We start from the raw sequence: 23028 nt of genomic DNA on the forward strand, positions 1-23028 counted from the left end.
CACCATGTTGTTTCTTGAGATCCTGAAGTCCCTGGCAAGTCTGCCTTCTCTCAACTTTTCAGCCTTCTTATGTTTATTTATATATCATGTCCTGGATTTTAAGTTATAGTTGGGGGGGGTGGATAGAGAAAATAACATCTCCACTTTTCTGGAAGCAGAAGTCCTGAGGGGTTTTTTGGACACTTGTAGCTGAGTCCAAGTGTGGGACCACTGGACTAGGTAATGGTGAGGTCCATTCCAGCTCTGAGATACAGTGTTCTGTATTCTGGTCTTGGATCTGGGACATTAGAAGAGATCTTGCAGGCAATTAGATATTCTCCAACTTACCCAATTGATCACTAAGCCAATTGCCATAGGATGTGCCTTCCTCCCAGACTCCCATGACTTTCTATTAAAAGGGTGGGAGTTAGGGCACCTGGGTGGTTCAGTTGGTTAAGTGTCTGCCTTTGGCTCAGGTCATGATCTCAGGGTCCTGGGATCAAGCCCTGGGTCAGGCTCCCTGCTCAGCAGGGAGTCTGCTTCTTCCTCTCCGTTGTCCCTCCCCATGCTTGTGCTATCTCTTGCTCACTCTCTCTCTCTCTCAAATAAATAAATAAAATCTTTTTTTAAAAAAAAGGTGGCAGCTGTTGCAATTGGCAGTTATCAACCTCCTTAGGCCGTGTACAAAGGCGTTAAATTGGGAGTTGCTCCTCTGTATGAAAAAACTGATTCCCCTAAACCAGATGAAACCTAAACTTACATCTCTGATTTCCCTAACAGAGCAGAAGCTTAGCAATCTTTTTGAATCTTAGACTGAAATCTCTCTAATTTTAACATCCCATCTTAGTTTTTTCTCAGTTGATATTTATGCCTTTTAAATAGACATTTAAAGATGAGCTCTGCTGTTGTTTCTGCTTATAAAGTCATAAATAGAACTGTCGAAGTGGTGTTCATTATCAAAATTTTGGGTTTAATATCAATATGTATATATAGGAGAGGAAAATTCTTCTCTACCCTCTTAGGTTGTCTGGCTGGGTCTGAGCAGTAAACTGACAACAGGCAGATTAACAGGAGAAAAGGCATACAAATTTATTTGATTGCAGGTGCTGCAGAGGGGAGGGAGCTGTGGTCATGGAAAAGTGAAAGAGAGAAAGAGAGAGAGGAGCACACAGGGGAATACACAAGAACATTTCCCCAAAGCCACTGGCTTGGAAAATGAGAGGGGCTAAATTTCATGAGTTCTTGCAACCAGTGGGGCTTAAAGCCTGGAGTTTTTAAGATCAGCAGACTCAGCTGGGATAGGGCCCTGAGGGCACTGCCCTACTCCTGAGAGAAGGCAGGCAAAAAACCCCATGGCATGGGAACAGTGATTTGAAGAACACCTGGGGCACACAGGTGGATTATTTGCTCTTCTTGGAGGTCATCCCTGAGAGTCAGTTTTCACAGTTTGCTCTCTGGGAGCAAAGAAACTGGCTAGTGCCATTTCCCTCCCCTGCCCCTCAGCATAAACACAGAACCACCTGCCAGAAGCAGTGCAGCACCAACACTGGCTGCCTAACTTGCTTACACTAAGCCCCACCCACCCTGTGCTCTGGTGGGACTGCTCCTCTCAATTAAGCTTGCCTCATTCCCAGTCAAGCGAGGCCCTCCCCCAGAAGACCAGCACAAATCCTTGCCTACACCATGTCTCCCAACCAGAAAGTTCTGCAGGGCCTCAGTTCCGGAGGAAGTGGTGTCAAGTCTCATTTCACAAGCAGATCAGTGCGCACCTAGTTAAACTCACCACATTCAGGCCAGGGCTCAAACATTGCCCACAGAAGTCATGGAGAGCCTCTGCAGATGACAGGCCTGAAGGATAGAGCAGCCAAGACATTATAGCAGAGTGCACAAAGCACACACTGGAGACACTCTCTGAAGTGCCAGGCCCTGAGCAGTACATGATCTCTTTTTCATAAGGCCATTACTTTCAAATGCAGGCAACATAACTGGATTTTCTAACAGAAGAAGGCAGAGACTTAGACAAAATGCCAAGACAGAGGAATTTATCCAAATGAAAGAACAAGGCCATGGCCAAAGATCTAAGTGACACAGATATAAATAACATGCCTGATGGAGAGTTTAAAGCAACAATCATAAGGATACTCACCGGGCTTGAGAAAAGAATAGAAGACATCAGTGAGACCCTTATCGCAGAGATAAAAAAGACAAAAGATAATCAGAGATGAAGAATGCAATAAATGAGATTGGAAACAGGCTTGATGCAATGAACAGCAGGCTGGAAAAAAGCAGAGGAACAAATTAGTGATCTGGAAGACAAAATAATGGAAACTAATGAAGCTGAACAAAAGAAAGAAAGAATTATGCAACACAAGAATAGATTTAGGGAACTCAGCAACTCTATCAAATGTAATAACATGTATCTTATAGGAGTCCCAGAAGAAGAAGAAGAGAGAAAAGGGGACAGATAATTTAAGTAAAGAGATAATAGCAGAAAACTTAACTAATCTGGGGAAGGAAACAGACATTCATATCCAGGAGGCACAGAGAACTACCATAAAAATCAATAAAAGCAGGCTAACACCAAGACATATTGTAACTAAATCTGCGAAATATAGTGACAAAGAAAAAAATCTTAAAAGCAGCAAGACAAAAGTCTTTAACTTACAAGGGAAAAGCCATAAGGCTAACTGGAGATTTCTCAACAGAAACGTGGCAAGCCAAAAGGGAGTGGCATGATATATTCAACATGCTGAGTGGGAAAAATCTGCAGCCAAGAATACTCTATCCAGCAAGGGTATTGTTCCAAATAGAAGGGCAGATAAAGAGTTTCCCAGACAAACAAAAACTAAAGGAGTTGATGACCACTAAACCAGCCCTATAAGAAATATTAAAGGGGACTCTTTGCAAAGGAGAGGTCAAAAGTAACAAAGACAAGAAAGGGTCAGAGAAAATCACCAGAAACAATGACAAAGCAAGTAATAAAATACATATCTATCAATAATTACTTTGAATGTAAATGGACTAAACACTCGAAGACATAGGGTGTCAGGATAGGTAAAAAAAAAACAAGACCCATCTATATGCCGCCTACAAGAGACTCATTTTAGACCTAAAGACATCTGAAGATTGAAAGTGAGGAGATGGAGAAACATTTATCATGCAAATGGATAGGAAAAGAAAGCCAGAATAGCAATACTTATATTGGACATACTAGACTTTAAACCACAGCCTATAACAAGAGATGAAGAAGGGGTTATATAATCATAAGTGGGACAATCCAACAAGAAGATGTAACAATTGTAAATACTTATGCACTCAAAGTGGGAGTACCCAAAATGGGAGCACCCAAATATATAAAACAATAACAACATAAAGGAACTAATTGATAGTAACACAATAATAGTAGAGGACTTAAACACCCCACTTACATCAATGAACAGATCATCTAAACAGAAAATCAATAAGGAAATCATGGCTTTGAATGACACACTGGACCAGATAGATTTAACAGATATATTCAGAACATTCCATCCTAAAACAGCAGCATATACATTCTTTTCAAGTGAACATGTAACATTCTCCAGAATAGATTACATAACAGATCACAAAACAGACCTCAACAAATACAAAAAGATTGAAATCACACCATGCACCTTTTCTGACCACAATGCTGTGAACGTAGAAGTCAACAACAAGAAAAAAAATTGGAAATACCACAAATACATGGAGGTTAAACAACATACTACTAAACAATGAATGGGTCAACCAGAAAATCAAAGAAGAAATTTTAAAAATACATGGAAACAAAAGAGAATGAAAACACAGTGGTCCAAAATGTTTTCGATGCAGCAAAAGAAGTCCTGAGAGGAAGTATATAGCAATATAGGTCTACCTCAAGAAGCCAGAAAAATGTCAAACAACCTAACCTAACCTTACACCTAATGGAGCTAGAAAAAGAACAATAAACAAAGCCTAAAGTCAGCAGAAAGCAGGAAATAATAAAGATTAGAGCAGAAATAAATGGTGTAGAAACTAAAAAGCAATAGAACAGTCAACGAAACCAGGAGGTGGTTCTTTGAAAAAATTAGTAAAATTGAAACTCCTGAGCCACTTATCAAAAAGAAAAGAGAAGGGACCCAAATAAATAAAATCACAAGTGAGAGAGGAGAAATAACAACCAACATTACAGAAATACAATTATAAGAGAATATTATGAAAAGCTATATGCCAAAAAATTGGACAACTGGAGGAAAATGATAAATTTCCAGAAACATATAAACTACCAACACTGAAACAGGAAGAAAGAGAAAATTTGAACAGACCCATAACCAGCAAAGAAATTGAATCAGTAATCAAAATACGCCAATAAACAAAGTCCAGGGCCAGATGGCTTCACAGGCAAATTCTACCAAACATTTAAAGAAGAGTTAATACCTATTCTCAAACTATTCCAAAAAATAGAAAAGGAAGTAAAACTTCCAAATTCATTCTATGGGGCCAGCATTACCCTGATTCCAAAACCAGATAAAGACTCCACAAAAAAGAGAATTATAGGCCAATATCTTTGATGAGGATGGATGCAAAAATTCTCAATAAAATACTAGCAAACTGAATCCAACAATACATTAAAAACAAAGTCATTCACCACAGTCAAGTGGGATTTTATTCACAGGATGCAAGGGTGGTTCAATATTCACAAATCAAACAATGTGATATACCACATTAATAAAAGAAAGGATAAGGATAAGAACTATATAATCATTTCAATAGATGCAGAAAAAGCATTTGACAAGGTAAAACATCCATTCATGATAAAAACCCTCAACAAAGTAGGTTTAGAGGGAACATACCTCAACATAATAAAAGCCATCTATGAAAAATCAGCAACTAACGTCATCCTCAATGGGGAAAAATGAGAGCTTTCCTTTAGGGTCAGGAACAAGTCAGGGATCACCACTCTCACCACTGTTATTCATCATAGTACTGGAAGTCCTAGCCACAGCAATCAGACAATGAAAAGAAATAAAAGGCATCCAAATTGTCAAGGAAGAAGTCAAGCTTCAATATTTGCAAATTACATGATACTCTATACAGAAAACATGAAAGATTCCACACAAAACTGCTAGAACTGATAAATTCAGTAAATTTGAAGGATACAAAATCAACCTACAGAAATCTGTTGCATTTCCATACACCAATAATGAAGCAGCAGAAAGAGAAACGAAGGAATCAGTCCCATGTACCATGCACTAAAAACCATAAGATACCTAGGAATAAGCCTAACCAAAGAGCTGAAAGACCTATACTCTGAAAACTGTAAAACACTGATGAAAGAAACTGAAGATGACACAAAGAAATGGAAAGACATTCCATGCTCATGGATTGGAAGAACAAATATGGTTAAAATGTTTATGATACCCAAAGCAATCTACACATTTAATGCAATCTCTATCAAAATACCACCAGCATTTTTCACAGAACTAGAGCAAACAATCCTAAAATTTATATGGAGCCACAAATGACCCCTAATAGCCAAAGCAACCTTGAAAAACAAAATCAAAGCTGGGGGCATCAGAATTCCTGATATCAAGTTATACTACAAAGCTGTAGTGATCAAAACAGTATCGTAGTGGCAGAAAAATGGACATATAGATCAATAGAACAGAATAGAAAACCCATAAATGAACCAAAAGTAGATGGTCAATTAATCTTTGATGAAGCAGTAAAGAATAGGTAATGGGAAAAAGACAGTCTCTTCAACAAATGGTGTTGGGAAAACTGGACAGCTACATGCAAAAGAATAAAACTGGACCACTTCCTTACATCATACACAAAAATAAATTCACCACAGATTAAGGACATAAATATGAGAACTGAAATCATAAAAATCCTAGAAAAGAACAAAGGCAGTAACTTCTTTGACATTGGCTATAGCAACTTCTTTCTAGATATGTTTCCTGAGGCGAGGGAAACAAAAACAAAAATAAACTATTGGGACGTCATCAAAATAAAAAGCTTCTGCGCAGCAAAGGAAACAACCAACAAAACTAAAAGGCAACCTGTGGAGCAGAAGAAAATATTTGCAGATGACGTATCTGATAAAGGGAGTAACGCAAATACATAAAGAACGGATAGAACTCAATACCCAAAAAACAAATAGTCCAATTAAAAAGTGGGCAGAGGGCGCCTGGGTGGCTCAGTTGGTTTAGCGACTGCCTTCGGCTCAGGTCATGATCCCGGAGTCCCGGGATCCAGTCCCGCATCAGGTCCCCTGCTCAGCAGGGAGTCTGCTTTTCCCTCTGACCCTACCCCCTCTTGTGCTCTCTCTCTCTCACTCTCTCTCTCAAATAAATAAAATTTTTTAAAAAGTTAAAAAAAAAGTGGGCAGAAATCATGAATAGACATTTCTATTGCATTATATATATGTGTATATATACATATATATGCATGTATTTGTGTGTGTACACACACACACAAACACACACACACACAGAAATATTATTCAGCCATAAAAAAGAATGAAATCCTGGTATTTGCAATGATATGGATGGATCTAGAGAGTAACTAGACTGGAATTAAAGTTTTTTTTGAAATGAATTTAATCCCCCCCAAAAAAGAAGAAAAACAAAAAGACAACAACAACAGAAAAATACAAGAAGCATCTAACTGACAATTTTTTGGAAACTTTTATTTAAATTCCCATTAGTTAACCCAGTATAATATTAGTTTCAGGTGTACAATATAGTGATTCAACACTTACATATATTACTCAGTGCTCATCATAAGTGTACTCCTTAATCCCCATCACCTGTTTCACCCATCTCCCACCCACGTTCCCTCTGGTAATCCGTTTGTTCTCTATAGTTAAGAGGCTGTTTCTTGGTTTGCCCCTTTCTGTTTGTTTGTTTGTTTCATTTCTTAAGTTCCACATATGAGTGAAATCATATGGTATTTGTCTTTCTCTGACTTATTCACTTAGCATTATACTCTCTAGTTCTATCCATGTCATTGCAAATGGCAAGACTTCATTCTTTTTTATGACTAATATCCCATTGTGTGTATACACACACACACACACACACACACACACACACACACACCACCTCTTCTTTATCCATTCATCTATCAATGGACATTTGGGCTATTTCAATAATTTGGCTGTAGTAGATAATGCTGTAATAAACATAGGGGTGCATGTATCCCTTTGAATTAGTACTTTAGTATTTTGGGGGTAAATACCCAGTAGTATATTTACTAGATCATAGGTTATTTCTATTTATAACTTTTTGAGGAACCTCCATTCTGTCTTCCACAGTGGCTTCACTAGTTTGCATTCCCAACAGTACATGAATTTCCTTTTTCTCCACATCCTCACCCACACTTGTTTCTTGTGTTGTTGATTTTAGCCATTCTGACAGGTGTGAGGTGATATCTCATTGTGGTATTGATTTGCATTTCCCTGATGATGAGTGGTGTTGAGCATCTTTTCATGTGTCTGTTGGCCATCTGTATGTCTTCTTTGGAGAGATGTTTGTTCATGTTTTCTGCCCATTTTTTAGGTGGATTACTTGTGCTGTTTGGTGTTGAGTCGCATCAGTTCTTTATATATTTGGGATACTAACCCTTTCTTGGAATGTCATTTGCAAGTATCTTCTCCCACTCCATAGGTTGCCTTTTAGTGTTGTTGTTTGTTTCCTATTTTGATGAAGTCCCAATAGTTTGTTTTTGCTTTTTTCCCCTTGTCTCAGGAGACATATCTAGAAGTAAGTTGCTATAGTCACTGTCAAAACCTTTGTTCTCTTCTAGGATTTTTATGATTTCAGATCCCAAATTTAGGTCCTTAATCCATTTTGAATTTATTTTTGTGTATGATGTTAAGAAAGTGGTCCAGTTTCATTCTTTTGCATTCAACACCATTTGTTGAAAAGATAAATGCTTCTTGGGTATTATGACTATCGTGACTCCAGAGCATGACAATCTTTTTTCTAAAAAAAGATTTATTTATTTATTTATTTATTTGAGAAAGAGAGAGAGACAGCATGAGCAGGAGGGGCAGAGGGAGAGGGAGAAAGAATCCCAAGCAGGTTCCACACCCAGCCTGGAGCCCTACATGGGGCTCGATCCCAGGCCATGAGATCATGACCTGAGCCAAAATCAAGAGTCAGATGCTCAAATGACAGCACCACCCAGGTGCCCCTAGATCATGACAATCTTGAGGAGAGTTAAGAATAAGTGAGCTGGGGCACCTGAGTGGCTCAGTCGTTAAGCGTCTGCCTTCGGCTCAGGTCATGATCCCAGAATCCTGGGATCGAGCCCCGCATCGGGCTCCCTGCTCAGTGGGAAGCCTGCTTCTCTCTCTCCCACTTCCCCTGCTTGTGTTTCCTCTCTCACTGTCTCTCTCTCTGTCAAATAAATAAATAAAAGCTTAAAAAAAAAGAATAAGTGAGCTTTGGGTTTTGAACTGCAGGTTGTCTGCTAGGTATCCGTTTTTTTTTTTTTTTTTTTTCGGAAAACCAAGAAAAAATTTCAGTATCTGAGACTAAAGTTTTAGAAAACAAAATGAGTTAATCATGATCAAAGCAGGAAAATTATCTTTTTATGGAAATAGTCACCAAATGTGCCATTTAATGAATTCCTGGGTTTTTCATGTGAACCAGTTGCATGGTGCTTATTTTCAATTCAACAGTAATTATTAATAGTCCACTAGGTCTAAAGCATGGTGTTAGGCTGTTAGAGAATATAAAATGTAGATCCTGCTCTTCAAGGTGCTTACAGTCTAGTGAACTAGCACATACATCTTTGGAAAAGTAAACAGTGATAGCAGTTTATGTTCAAAGGTAGATGATATGAGCCAGCATAGGATAAGTGCCTGAATGAGTTAATTACAATGAAAATCTCTATGGGAGTTTTGAGGAAGAAGAATCACTTCAGATTGGAGTTTTCAGAGACAGTGATAATTGAACCAAATCTTGAAGGGTGAGAGGGATGTGGATAGATGGAGGTGAAGGAGAATAGGCATTTCAAGCCTTGAAATTCCTTCTGTTAGTCTTTTTAAAGGAAGCTGGGTAATTTTTGTGGATAATCTGAGTTACCCATGACCCAGCATACTGATATCAGTTTAAAACCCTTCTCTGCCCTTCATTCTTTTTTCTTGTTCCCTTTGTGGTCAGCAGATTGACATGGGTTGGGGAAAGTCAGTGGTCAAGAAATGAAAGAGGATCAGAGAATAAAGAAAATCCTCCTGGGAAACCTGCTAGTGGTTTCGTTTAATTTTACATCTTAACATGGATCAGTGCTGTAATAGATCCTCCTCACAACATACAATTTACAGCCAATTTAAAACCAAATGATTATCCCTTTTCTATCAAGAGTAACACATTTTAAGGGCTGTGGTCCTTATGCTTCCAAAAGTGAACCAAGGGCATGCAGAATTGTGTCAACCAGAGCCCAAGGGTATTGAAAGAGAAATTGCTCCAGCATGCCTGGTGATAGCATCTAAAGGATGAAGATGGGAGATAATCACTTATCATTTGACAATTGCAGTAAATAGTCAGAAAAAAAAATAGGTCTGACACCTGGGCAATTAAATTCTTAATAAGTTAGTGATTACACTTGACTGTGCTGGATGTGTTGCAGGAAGACAATGAAGTCCATCTCTGCCTAAGTTGCAGATTGTACCTCCCCCCTTAAGCTATTAAGTTCAAAAATGTGGCTCCCCCCAGGAAATAAAGCATGCTCCCTGCCTTTCCAGTCCTCTACTCCATGCTGGCTGAGTTTTCATTCTAAGCACTTGCTTGAGCATTTTGGAGAATCTTCTTCTCAACAGGACGTTGGTATCTGAGCAGAAAAGAAAATTGTTTCTATTTCCAACTCAAAGGTGGTTGCATTTACATAAGCTCCTCTTTCATTTAAATCTATCTTAATCCTCAAGGATTTAGTAGTTTAAATGCAAAATGCATTTTTTAAAATAAATGAAACAACCATAAGAGAAAACAAACAGTACAGAGAAAGAATTTTAACAAAGCACCTTTCTTCTTTATTTTCATTTGTCTTGCCTAAAAGCCATGGGGTTTCAAGATATTTGTTTGTATTTTCCCAGTAAAAGGTTGAAATAAAACTGTGTATGTATATACATATGAAATGAAGGAATTGTTATGGAATCTGGACTGGATCACCCAACGGAAGAACCAAGGAGCACCTGGAGATCTTGAAGATAGGAGGTTTATTTAACGTTGGCGGGCTCAGAGGAGAGTGATCTCCAAAGGTCTGAGCCCCACCACAAACAAAGGGGGCAATTTATACACTTCTACTTCTGCATACTTGGCACTTTTGGCACATACGCAAAGCAGGGCAGGGAGAAGGACCCAGATTGGTGCACACGGGAAGCAGAGCAGGGAGAAGAGCCCCCGGGCAAGGACTGGCTCTCTCTGGCTCAGTTGGCCATCTTAGGACACAGATTTTCCTTATCATTCCCCCACTTTGATGCCCCTTTAAACACTTAGTTTAGAGGGCATCATTTTCATCTTCTAAGGGGTGATAGTGAGTAAGGAGTAACTGGAGTCTGATTTTAGCAATTTGAGTAGTGCTAAACCTGGTAAGGGCATTAAGAATACAAGGACCAAATGCTATTTTATGAGAAGCAATAGGAGGGGGCCGGCTAGTGGGGGTGAACCAAGGGAACCATTGTGAGAGGGTATCCCACTAAGGTGTCTGCTGGAGTGATTCCCACCAGTGATGTACTCATTCCTGTAATTGGGTCAGAGTTTCTTGGACCACCCCCAACTCATTAGCATAGAAACAACATTCCTTCTGTAAGAAGAGGCAGAGCACGCCCTGCACGGCTGTGAGTCGAGCCCACTTCTGTTTTGGAGGACCACTGAGGCCAGTGAATCAAGCTGGTGCTCCAGGGCCAGGGCCAACTGAGTGAGGGCAGAAAAGTCCGGCGTGAGTTGTTGAGTTAACCCCTGGTACTGAACCTGAGACATCCTGATGTGCGTGGCGCCAAGGGCAACACCTGATGCTGCCAGCAGGCTCATGGTAAGAGGGATGGCCGTGGTGGAGCATTGAGGGCAGTTAGGAGGTCTCTATGTGAGTGGGACATCGCTCCTGAGAAGGACTGAAAGATCGGGTAAGAGACTGACAAGCGTGCACGATTGATTGCGCGGGGTGATGCAGATGTATATACACCTTGATCACAAGCCAGAAAATTGTTGTTAGGCGCACAGACCTGGCTGTGGCCCGTGATGGGAGAGGAGGAGTTGCCATACAGCGGTACTGGAGCCAGAAAGGGATAATCTGAGGTCCCTGGTGCCGAGGTGGGAGGTGACACAGTAGATCGGTTGAGGATGGCACCTAGGTATTGGACGGGACTGGGCTTTATACAGATCCAGCAGTCAGACGCTAGGGGTGGATATGAGTGGTTAAGCGCTTGGTGGGAGGCGTTACTCATACCTAACAGTTGCACTATAGATGCTTGCATGTGGATGGGGGACCCAGGTATTCTCCAGGATGAATTATTTTCTGTCTGACTCTGGGGGTTGACTGTAAGGCTTGGAGTGAACATGGACTTAATCATAAATTTGGCCATGGGGTCGGTTCCCATGGGGTGATATTGGCCCAACAGGAGAATGATTCCTACAGCCCATGATGTGGCATTGGGTTCTAAGACTGAGAGGGTGAGCAGTATACAGGGACTGCTAGAGCAAGAGGAGGGGGTGGCACTGTGTGACAAGGAAATCCGGGTGTCACTGCCCTGTTTGAGGTGCCACCACCTGGCGGACCATCATTCCATTCCCGGCCAAGTAGCCACCCATGACTCACATCCCCAGGCTTGTGAGCAGAACTGAGGGCAGGTGTTTGGCTGTTGAGGCGTAGGGCCCCCACAGATGTAGATATCTACCAGCCAGTAACCCGAGTGAGGGCCATGGTAGGAACACTGTCTATGAGGCTCCCAGGAGGTATTAAGAAGCTGGCATCCATCAAAATGGAGGTTAACCTTTGGTGTGTGCCCATCCCAGGTGGAAGAAGTCAGTGGGGGCGCTGGTGCGGGATTGAGGGGGATGAACTGGAAAGTCCATTTGCCAGTAACAGTGATACGAGAGTTTGCCTGGCCGGGCAAGCTAGAGGCAGTGAGGAGGAATAGCATACCAGGTAGCAGAAGACCAGTACTGACTGGGGCCAGGAAAACCATGGTGAAATGTGCTCAGGAGTAGACAGCAGAGGGCCAGTAAAAGTGGGATCTATGACCTTAGGTAGAGGGAGCCATCATGGCTAACTCATCAGCAGATGAAACCTGTGGACAAGTAAGTGCAGTAATATACCCTAGGGACACCCAATAAGCAATGACAATAGTAAGCCTCTGGGGGAAAGTCCAGGCAGGAGGGGCAACAGTGTAGAGTCTGACTCCCAAGATGAAGGAAATCACGCCAATGAGAGCCAGGGACCATGGTGAGCAGGTGTCCATCAGTTGGTAGGGTCTCGTCGAAGGTGAAGCTGGAGTGGGTTCCTGAAGCCTGGCTGGACTCTCCGCTGGTGTGGCTTCTCATCTGCATGATGAACTTTCTTCACTCTGGAGTGGTGGACCCATGGGGTGACACCTGAGACCTTGAGGGCAGCGGGGGCGGTTAGAACAACAGTGTGGGGCCCTGTCCACTGTGGTTTGAGGAGGTCTTTCTTCCAATCTTTGACCCAAACTGAGTCCCCTGTCAGGAAGGAGTGTACTTGAGACCCTAAAGAGATTGGAGACCTCTTGATGGTGTACTTTTGTAATTTATTTAGGGTGGCCCCCAGCCTGAAGCTGCTCCTTTATCCCTTTATCTCCAACCTGATGCAAGTTTCCTGGAAGGCTTCCCAAGCACAGGGGAGGCTGTCCATATATTAATTTGAATGGGGAGAAACCTGATGTCCTGGGTGTGCAGCGAGCATGCAGGAGAGCTAGGGGTAGCAGATCTGGCCATGGGAGATTAGTCTCCTGACAACTTTGATAAGGTTCCATTGAGGGTGCGATTCATTCACTCTACTTTCCCTGAACTTTGGGGCCGGAAGCAGTGTGGAGTCTCCAGGTGATGCTGAGAGTTTGGGTCAAGACCTGTACAATGTCTGCCACATATGCAGGTCCATTGTCACTATGGATTGTTAATTGCAGGCTGAACCAGGGCATAATCTCCCTCAAGAGGACTTTAGCTACTTCCCAGCTTTGCTCTGTCCTAGTCAGGAAGGCTTCGACACACCCAGAGTATGTGTATACTATTACTAGGAGATATCTGAACCCCCTGCTTGGCTGCACATCTGTGAAATCTACCTCTAGATCTTTGAAGGGGGTTGTTCCCATCCTCTGGACACCTGGCGGGGGCTGTGGTGCAGACCGAGCATTATTTTTAGCACGTTATGCATTGGTTCACCCATTGCTCGGCATAGTGCTGGCAGCTGACTGATGTCTTGAGAAGGGCCTCTAATGCAGTTTTTCCCAGATGAGTGCATTGGTGGTATTCCTTGACTATGTGCCCTCCAGTTGCTGTTGGAACAAAGATGTGCCCGTCTGGCATCATCCACCATCCCTTTTCAGTCAGGGTGGCTCCCTCAGCCATGGCCCATTCCTTTTCCTTTTTAGTGTAACTGAGTGAAGGGACTTCTTCTGGGGTGTTAGGGCCATGGTGAGGGGAGGGGCTTTGTCCATGTCCTCACTGGCTGTGGTCTTGCCTGCCTCATCTGCCAGAGGATTTCCCTGCACTATGGGGTTGTCTCCTTTCTGGTGTCCCTTACAGTGCAGGATTGCTACTTCCTCTGGAAGCCAGACGGCTTCGAGGAGTCTCAGCATCTCCTCTTTGTTCTTGATAGCTTTTCTTGCTGCGGTTAGGAGGCCCCTGTCCTTGTAGATGGCTCCATGTATATGTATAGTAGCAAAGGCATACCGAGAGTCAGTATAGATGTTGACTCTTGCCTTCACCGAGGGTGAGGGCTTGGGCTAAGGCATATAATTCAGCCCGTTGAGCTGACCATCCGGCTGGTAATGCTTTAGCTTCTAGGACTTCAGTGGTTGTGGTTACTGTGTAACCCACTTTCCAGGCATCCTCTTGTAGGTAACTGCTGCCATCGCTGAATAGCGTGAGCTATGGATTCTTTATGGCTTGATCCTGCAGATCTGGACAGCTTGCATGGACTTCATCAGTCACCTTGGAGCAGTCATGGTCTGGTTCCCTCTCTTCCATGAGGAGAAAGGTTACTGGATTTAATGTCCTTACTGTTTCGAGGGTGACCCGTGGGTTTTCGCAGAGGAACCCTTGGTATTGTGCTAGCCGAGAATTGGAAAGGAAGCGGTGTCCCTGTGCATTCATGAGACACACAACTGCATGAGGAACCTTGATGTTAAGTTCTTGCCCCAGGGTAAGCTTCTCCACCTCCTTGATGAGTAGGACTGTGGCTGCCAGCTCCCTGAGGCACGGCAGCCACCCCGCTACCACTGGGTCCAGCTTCTTTGACAGGTAAGCAACTGGCCGTTGCCAGGGAACAGCTTCGGTGAGTACCTAGGTGACACTTAGGTATTGGATGGGACTGGGCTTTATACAGATCCAGCAGTCAGACGCTAGGGGTGGATTTGAGTGGTTAAATGCTTGGTGGGAAGCGTTAATCATACCTTTTCATGCACAAAGAGATTGAAGGGTTTTTCTACATCTGGTAGGCCCAGAGCTGGAGCCTGTCCCAGTGCGGTCTTTATCTCTGTGAAAGCAGCTTCTGCTTCCTCAGTCCAGGTAGGGGGTTCTCAATCTGGTGCCCCTAAGAGATCATAAAGGGCTCTTGCTATTGCCAAGAACCCAGGGATCCAGATGCGGCAGAATCCTGCAGCCCCCAGGAATTCTTGTAGGCCCCTTTTTGTCGGTGGCTGTGGCAGGGAGATGATGACCCTTTTCCTTTCTGGCCCTAGTTCTCTTTTCCCTTGGGTGAAGAGGAAACCAAGGTATTGGACCTGTGGTTGGCAGATTTGTGCCTTCTTCCATGAGGCTTGGTATCCCAAGTCTGACAGGAGCTGTAGGAGGGCCTTTGTGACTTTTGTGCAGTTTTCTTGTGTGTCACTGGCAAGGAGGAGGTCATCCACATACTGGAGGAGGGTGCATCATGTGGCCTCTCTTGGAAAGCTGGTGAGGTCCATGGCCAGTGCTTCCCCAAAGAGGGTTGGTGAGTTTTTAAACCCCTGTGGGAGGCGCGTCTAAGTCAGTTGCATCTGGCGCCCTGTATCAGGTTCAGACCATTCAAAGGCAAATAGTGGCTGGCTCTGGGGAGCTAAGTGGAGGCAGAAGAAGGTATCCTTCAAATCTAGGCAAGTGAATCATCTGGCCGACCCTGGGATTTGGCTGAGGAGGTTGTATGGATTCGGAACCACTGGGTGCAGAGAGATGGTCACCTTGTTGACGGCCCACAGGTCTTGAACTATTCGGTATCCCCCTCCTGGCTTCTTGACTGGCAGGAGTGGAGTATTCCAGGCCGACTGGCACTCGACTAGATTACCTGCTTCTTTGAGTTTGGTCAGATGTTCTTGAATGCCGATCTTAGCTTCTTGTGGAAGGGGGTACTGCCTTTGCCTCTGAGGTTGGGCTCCTGGGATCAGTTCAACAATGATAGGGGTCTGATTCCAGGCTAGTCCAGGTGGGTTGTTTTCAGTCCATACTGAAGGGAAGGCAAGTCTGAACTCCAGCGGGCTGCTCAGTTGGGCCTGGGCACAGAATAGCCTTCATTCTTCTTCCCTTGGTGTGGTAATTGCTAGTATTAGCGACCCCATCTCCTCTTGCCTTGGGTTCAGTTGGAGGCTAGTGTGTCCAGTGGGCTCAAAGGTTATCTTGAGCCCTAAGCTTGGAGAGTATGTCTCAGCCCAGGAGAGGGATGGGGCAGTCAGGCCGATAAAGGAATTCATGTTGGACCCTGTGGCCCCTGAGTTCACACTAGCGAGCCTGGCAAAAGGGCTGCTGTATCACCCACGTCCCAGTGGCCCCAAGGATGGTTGCAGTCCTTTTGCTGAAAGGGGCCACTGGGGAGGTGACAACAGAGTGCTCGGCCCCAGTATCAACCATAGAAGTCACTGGTTGGCCCCCCACTTCCATTTTGACCGTGGGCTCATGGGGACCAAGGAGGAAAGAGCCCGGTCCCCCTCAGTCTAAGTCTATTCCCGCAAGGCCTGTGAGGTCCTCCTCTCGGGGTTCTTCCTTGTAGCAGCTGGGCTTTTGAACCTTTCCCCGGTTGGGACATTCATTTTTCCAATGCCCTTTCTCTTTACAGTAGGCACATTGATCCCTTGCCAAGGGGGTTCTGGGCTTCCCCCATTTCGGTGTTTGGGGTCTCCCCATCTTTGTGTTGTCCTTTTCTTTCAGGGTGGCAGCAAGGAGGCTGAAGGTTGGTGGAGGCAAGGAGGCTGACAGGGTTGATGACTCCCGCTGGTGCATGCTCTTCCAGGTACTGCTCTGCACCTTTCATTATTCTCCTTCTTACCTCTGTGTTAAACAGGCTGCGGAGTAACTGTTGGCAGTCTTCCTAGGTTGGCTGATGAGTCTGAAAGAGGGATTCTATGAGGTCTACCATAGCCTGTGGTTGTAGGATGGGGTGTTATGTTTTCAGTTGAGGAGGTCGGTGGTGGAGAAAGGCTGATAATACATCATGGAACGGCTGGGTTGGACTGTCCCTGATTGGATCGCGCCTCTCGGGTTCCCGAGTCTCTCGTACCAGCATTTGGAAGGCACTTGTGCCTGGCCCGGGGTGCAGCCTGGCTGCTGGTCCTGGAGAAAGTGGATCTTCTGGGCCTGGGGGCACTGGTGGATCCTCTGGGCCTGGGGGTGCCAGTGAAACCGACGGCGGCAGAGTGTCTAGAGCTGAAGGGCCAGGTGTAAGCAGTCTTGGGAGTACGCACGGTGGGGGTGGGGGCAGGGTCAGTTCATCCTCAGCATCTCTGGCTAGGATTTGTGGAGACTGGGGCTTTTGTTGATTTTCTTTAGGTTGCTTGGATGAGGCGATTAAGACCCTGGCCTGTCCCTGCCTATTGCAAGTGAATCGCACCCAGGGCGGAAGGGTCTGAGCAATTCCTAGCCAGGAGTCAATGTATGGAAACTGGTCAGGGTGTTCCAGTTCTCCTGTTATGACTTGCTATACTTGACTAATCATTGGGACATCCAATGTCCCTTCTGAAGGCCACCTGACAGCAAAGGTGGGCCATTCCAATTCACATAGAGTTCTCAACTTGCCGGGGTTCATCCCGACTCCATAGTCTCCTGAAAACCCCTTCTTGAAATTTTTGATCATGGTCTCTAGAACCGTAGGTTTACTCTGCCCTGACCCCATGGAGATATCCCTGTGTGCGGTGGCGCAGAGACAGACAAAGGGGGGGTGCCTCCTGAGATGAGGAGACCAATCAGATGCCTGTCTGGCCATGTCCCAAAGGAGCTTAGGTGAGGCTTAGCCATAGTGGTCTCAGCATTGTGACTTAAGAACAGAAGCTATTCCGATGCCACCAAAGACTGTATGCCATTCACCACGGAATCACAGATGGGCCCACTCAGACTCTGTAGGCTTCTGGGGACCTTAAGGAGGGTGCCTGCCTGTGGAGTCACAGAATCAGTCCGCTTGAGCAAGCCAGGTCAGACTGCACATTCCCTCACACATTCACACTCCAGAAGTTATTACATTCCCTCCCTTGGAATCCCTACCTGTGAGACCTCTAAGAGGTCTCTGGGAGATGATCAGCCTCCCCTTCCACCCTAATGGGGGTGGGCGTGTCTGGGTCCTGGGGCCCCAGGCCTTACTGGAATCCGACGTCAGGACCAGGTCCTCACCTGCCAAGTCTCCTTGAGTCTGGTGAGAACAGTGGAGTGGGGCTGGCCTGAGGCGACCAGGATGGGAGACTGCTGAAAATTAGGCAGGGCATGCCTTCTCCATTACAATCCCTCATTCCGTCACTGCCCCACCATTGCCCCAAACCGGGGGCAACAATGAGCCAGCACAGTTGGGTTTCCCAGTCAGGGAATCAAATGTTACGGAACATGGACTGGATCGCCTGTCAGAAGAACCAAGCAGCACCCAGAGATCTTGGAGGATAGGAGGTTTATTTAATGCTGGCGCTCAGAGGAGAGTGGTCTCCAAACGTCTGAGCCCCAGCACAAAGGGGGTGATTTATACACTTCTTCTTCCGCGTACTTGGTACTTTTGGCGCGTGCGCAAAGCGGAGCAGGGAGAAGAACCTGGAAGAGCCCTGGGGCAAGGACTGAGACTCTCTCTCTGGCTTGGTTGGCCATCTTAGGACACAGATTTTCCTTATCAGAATGAGGTCATTATTTCATCTGAAAGTACAATGTAATCATTTTAATCTTATCATCAACCCATCTTTAAGGTAATTCTGTGAAATTTTATTTTGAGTTGGATAGCTGAATCAAAAGGCAGCCCATCTACATCGTCACTCCAACAGTTACATTAAAACATGATTAATTATTAGCTCTTAGGATTGCAAAAGCATGGCCAATGTAGATCTTTTCCCCCCTAGAGTAATGTGCAAGAATTTATTCTGTGTCATGAATGGCTTTGTTGAGAGTTCTTAAAAATTTCTTCCCTGGTGAGGTGCTTATGGCGAGAGCTCAGTTCTGCGCTAAAGGACCTGCCAGCAGAGCAGAGACATGGCAAAACCTCCTGGTTTGCCTTCATTTCTAAACTTGTTTTTCCACTTAATTGAGCTTTACTTTCACTCTTGGCTATGTTGTAGAAAGGCATTTTTTTTTTTTTCCAAGATTTTGTTTATTTATTTGACAGAGAGAGACGGCGAGAGAGGGAACACAAGCAGGGGGAGTGGGAGAGGAAGAAGCAGTACTCCTGCGGAGCAGGGAGCCCGACACCAGGGGACTCCGGAATCCAGACCCAAACTGAAGGCAGACGCTTAGCCAACTGAGCCACCCAGGTGCCACGGCATTTTGTTTTTTACAAACAAAAATACTTAGACTCTAAAGGTCCTTTTCTTTTCTTTTTTTTTTAAATAAATGCAAAGGTTTCTTTCAGCTTTAAAATTCTTCTATGGATTGTAGTTTTATATAGGTCATTTCACATTATCACTACAATCCTTATTTGCATATACTTTTTCCTTTATAGTAATTTTTTCTTTTATGCATGAGAGGCTGTGTTTAAGTATCTATGATATTTGCATTGTAATACTAGAGGAAGGTAGTAGAGTAATATGACCTCTTTCCAGTCAGGATAAGCAGAACTGTCTGCTAATCAATATTATTGGCAATGCCAATACTAAGCCACTAGAAGCTTAAAATTATCTTTATTTTTCTATATTTTATATATATATTTAATATATATTTAAATATATATATATTTTTAAAGATTTTTTAAATTTATTCATTTGAGACACAGAGATAGAGCATGAGCAGGGGGAATGGCAGAGGGAGAGGGAGAAGCAGGCTCCCCGCTGAGCCAGGAGCCGGACGTGGGGCTTGATCCCAGGACCCTGGGATCATGACCCAAGCTGAAGGCAGACGCTTAACCATCTGAGCCACCCAGGCACTCCTTTATTTTATATTTATTAAAAGCTAAATAAAAGATATATAAAGGACTCAGATTTGCAGGGTAGACTTTCTTTTTCATGCTAAAAAAATCAAGCCTGTATAATTTTCCAGATTAGTCTGGTACCTTAGCAATAGAGCGAGTGATTTCCTTCTATCACTAAGCACGGTGTATGTAATGGAGAGAAGTAACATTTATTTTTCACCTACTGAGTGTCAACCACCTATATAAACATTATCTAATTTAATCCTGTGTCATAAGCATTATTTACCTTATGAAAACTCAGGATGGCTACTACTGTCAATACAACCCACAAAATACCAGTCACCAATTAGGTGACACTAATAGGAAAATATCTCAAAGCCTGTACACTACTGAGTCAATAACCCTTGTAGTAACCAGTTAATATTCAGAAACCAAAATATGGATAGGTTTCCAGTTTTGTTAATGTTGTTTACAAGCCATAAAGATCATGGGTTCTTATTCCATTTTCTTCCTTCCAACCTACTTCTGTTGCTTTTTGTTTTTCATAGCCAAGTTTCTAAGTTTATATACCAAAAGGGTATCCTCTAATAGACTTTGTCCCTGGTCAACATTCCTTGAGAAATATTGTGGATGGTTTAATCAAGGTCTTGTTAAAACAAAAAAAAAGAGTTTAGAAGAAAACCAATTAAAATGTTAATTAAATAAATATAATGCTATAGGACCCAGAAGGCTGTTGCTTTTAAAATAAATCAGATTCAACAGTATTAAAAACCCCCCACTATGCTTTCAAGAATTTATCCCATATATATACTTGTGTGCGTGTGAAATAGCCTACTTACAAAATTAGTGCAGCATCTTTACAGTAGTAAAAGATTGGAAAGAACCTAAAAATTTATCAACAGGTAACTGACTATATAAAATTAATATATCCATTTAATGGAATACTACACAGCTGTTCAAATGGATGAGGCAGCTCTATAGGTATCAATATAGCTCTAAAATATATTATTGAGGGAAAAAAACGAAAGTGCAGAATAGTGTACTTAGTATAATTTATGTACAGAAAGGGGAAGATAAACACATACCCGCATTATATACTTGGGTTATGTATTAAATGTTTTTGTATTATAGAAAGGAGACAAAAATGGGCTTTAGGTGGGTAGGAGTTAGGTGAGTAAAAAGTTTCTTTTCACTATATAGCCCTCACTCAAGGGAAAAAAAAAACAAAACCTCTTGAAGTAAATCTATGCGTTTGTATTTTTTTCTCCCTGGAAGGTTAGGCCCACCCCACCCCCACCTTTTTTAAGCCCAGGGCAGGGCTTAAACTCATGACTGAGATCAGGACCTGAGCTGAGATTGAGTCAGACACTTATCTGAGTCAGCCACCCAGGTGCCCCCCAAAAGCCCCTTTTTGAGCATTTATCCATGGGAGGCCCCCCAAACCCCTCTTTTTTCAAGCATTTATCCATGAGAGAAGGAAGGGGCTTTTGGTATTCATTTAATACCATTTCACTGATTTTCTGACAAGTATCTATTACTTTTATATAAAATATGATTTAACTGGTAGTAGGATTACAGTTTTTACACCCCCCTTCTTTATGCTTTCTTACAATTAAAAAATATTTTTTAAAATTTTTCTGAAAAAGCTGTTGCTGGCTATTTCTGTTTTTAGTAAACATTACCAGGCTCATGATCTGCAGAGGCCAATTCTCTCCTAAGATTTATTCAGATTGTATCTTTTCTGGAAAATTTTTGAATCCAGCTTTATTGTATTAACATGTAATATCTTTTGCCCTGTAATTCACCCATGTGTCATTTCCTCACGTTCTAATAAAATCCTTAAGAAAGGCCTGGCTTTTCACAAATTATCACACTTTTTTTTTTTAAAGATTCTATTTATTTGACAGAGAGAGCGTGAGAACAAGGTGGGGGGGCAGGAGAGGGAGAAGCTGGCTCCCCACCAAGCATGGAGCCCAACACAGGGCTCGACTCCAGGACCCCGGGACCATGACCCGAGCAGAAGGCAGATGCTTAACCGAGCCAAGGCGCCCCAAATTATCACACTTAAGGGCACAATTTCCTGGGCGTGGACTGTCCATTAAGAGAGACATCAATAAAATGCTTTGTTCTCATGGTTAAAGTGACAGAGGTGAATAGCATAAAGAAATGGCATACAGGAGTGATAAGCTTCCCAGTGTGAATATTCAAACACGAAGCCATGCTTCAGAAGGAGTTGGTGAGAAATTGTTTCTACAAGTAATCTACCAGATCTCTCCAAAGCCTTATTGCTTGCTATTTATGTGACCCCTGATTATAGGGAGTTAATTTACAGAATCAAACAGTAGGCCAGTTTACACAAATGGATGACAAAATAGAGGTGGATATATTATTGAGTTAATTTTGTTTATACATCTTCCAGTTCTATCATGTGTTCTAGCTCTTGTAACTTTTATATGTTCTTTCTTCATATGACATTTAAAAAATGTACACTATTTTGCCTTCATGCTTCCAATTAACTGCTCTTTTAAAGACAAGTTTGACTTGTTTTCTTTTCTGGCTTGTTTATCAAGTGGAGTGAAAGTAATGATAAAAGAAGCCAACAGGGAGGAGCAAGACTATGTTCCTTCTTCCTCCCCAGCCTGCTGGTCTCCTTCTAGTACCCTCTCTTGGCAGGTTTTAACTCAAGGAGCAGCTGGTAAAGAAATGTTTGCAGAATCCCAGACCCAGTGTCATAAACAAGTATAGAAGGGTGTGTTTGGAACTGAGAGTAATTTAATAAATGGTACACACTCATGCTTCCTTTATATAAAATTTAAAAAGAGGATTCATATGAAATTTTGTTTTTATGCATCTGATTAACAACAGTTCTAAAACCACTTTTCACTCACTGGCTTCTCTTTTTTCTACATCTGAAATATGAAATGATATAGGTAGTTTCATGTTATAAATCCAACTAAGTACTTGAGCACCCATGAAGAGCACTAGATTAGGCACTGAGAGATTTAGGATATTGAGTGTCTATTATGTACAATGAATTAAGTACAAGAATGAAGATAGAGGTCTCCTGTCCTTATGAATTTTGGAAAAAAAGACAATTTTTTTGAACAACACTGTTTCTAGTAATAAGCTTAGATTGAAAACATTCCCACTAGCTTACATTTCTGTGGCATTTACCAGTTATGAAATGTAAATTATTTCTTATCTGCGATAGGTATACATCAAGGAAGATTTATTACGTTTTCCTTCCATCACAAAAAATGATTGCTGTAATTTCATCAAATGGCATTAAACTGTTAACAGTATTTCTGCAACCTATTTAACAGATGTTAAAATCACATTATCCACAGAGCATGAACCTTCAAGATTTAAAAAATGTTAAGTATTTAATAGCATAATGTAGGTAATGTTTAAAAATATATTCTGGAGTAGATTGATTCATTACCACAAGGTGGATTTTCCTATCCTATTTAAATAGAAGAGAGGAGCGCCTGGGTGGTTCAGTCAGTTAAGCCCCTGACACTTGATTTTGGCTCA

General features: G+C 42.8%; 1 long non-coding RNA gene across 1 annotated transcript in view; it reads left to right on the top strand.

Moving 5' to 3' along the window:
* Window positions 1–23028, top strand: part of LOC148163542 (uncharacterized) — a 243962-nt gene that overhangs the window by 212644 nt on the left and 8290 nt on the right. The window contains exons 3-4 of the long non-coding RNA XR_015768948.1: window positions 16338–16419; window positions 18757–18901. This is a non-coding gene — a long non-coding RNA (uncharacterized LOC148163542). The remainder of the gene's footprint in view (window positions 1–16337; window positions 16420–18756; window positions 18902–23028) is intronic.

Source organism: Eumetopias jubatus, unplaced genomic scaffold, assembly GCF_037043125.1.
Source record: "Eumetopias jubatus isolate StellerSeaLion01/CBP00866 unplaced genomic scaffold, mEumJub1_p1.0 scaffold_9, whole genome shotgun sequence".
In the NCBI taxonomy this organism is placed as follows: Eukaryota; Metazoa; Chordata; class Mammalia; order Carnivora; family Otariidae; genus Eumetopias; species Eumetopias jubatus.